Genomic DNA, 764 nt, shown 5'->3' with positions numbered 1-764 from the left:
GTCCAAATTTGTTGACATATTGAGTGCAGCACTTTCACAACATCATCTTTTAGGATTTGAAATAGTTCAACTGGAATTCTATCACCTCCCCTAGCTTTGTTCGTAGTGATGCTTTCTAAGGCCTACTTGATTTCACATTCCAGGATATCTGGCTCTAGGTGAGTGATCACACCATCGTGATTATCTGGGTCATGAAGATCTTTTTTGTATAGTTCTTCTTCTTCTTTTTTTTTTTTTAAATATGGAACACTTCACGAATTTGCGTGTCATCCTTGTGCAGGGGCCATGTTAATCTTCTCTGTATCGTTCCAATTTTAGTATATGTGCTGCCGAAGCGAGCACTGTATAGTTCTTCTGTGTATTCTTGCCACCTCTTCTTAATATCTTCTGCTTCTGTTAGGTCCATACCATTTCTGTCCTTTGTTGAGCCCATCTTTGCATGAAAAGTTCCCTTGGTATCTCTAATTTTCTTGAAGAGATCTCTAGTCTTTCCCATTCTATTGTTTTCCTCTGTTTCTTTGCATTGATCACTGAGGAAGGCTTTCTTATCTCTCCTTGCTATTCTTTGGAATTCTGCATTCAAATGGGTATATCTTTCCTTATCTCCTTTGCCTTTGGCTTCTCTTGTTTTCATAGCTGTTTGTAAGGCCTCCTCAGACAACCATTTTGCCTTTTTGCATTTTTTTTTCCCTTGGGGATGGTCTTGATCACCACCTCCTGTACAATGTCATGAACCTCTGTCCATAATTCTTCAGATCTAATCT

The 764-nt window shown here is 38.9% G+C and overlaps 1 non-coding gene across 1 annotated transcript; it reads right to left on the bottom strand.

Moving 5' to 3' along the window:
• Positions 1-235: 235 nt before the first annotated feature.
• Positions 236-342, bottom strand: LOC139185392 (U6 spliceosomal RNA). The gene has a single exon (XR_011569028.1). It is a non-coding gene; the product is annotated as a U6 spliceosomal RNA (small nuclear RNA).
• Positions 343-764: the final 422 nt, after the last annotated feature.

Source organism: Bos indicus, chromosome 1 (assembly GCF_029378745.1).
Source record: "Bos indicus isolate NIAB-ARS_2022 breed Sahiwal x Tharparkar chromosome 1, NIAB-ARS_B.indTharparkar_mat_pri_1.0, whole genome shotgun sequence".
Lineage (NCBI taxonomy): Eukaryota > Metazoa > Chordata > Mammalia > Artiodactyla > Bovidae > Bos > Bos indicus.
The sequence above is the reverse complement of the archived record's forward strand: the minus strand, read 5'-3'. Positions and strand labels throughout refer to the sequence as shown.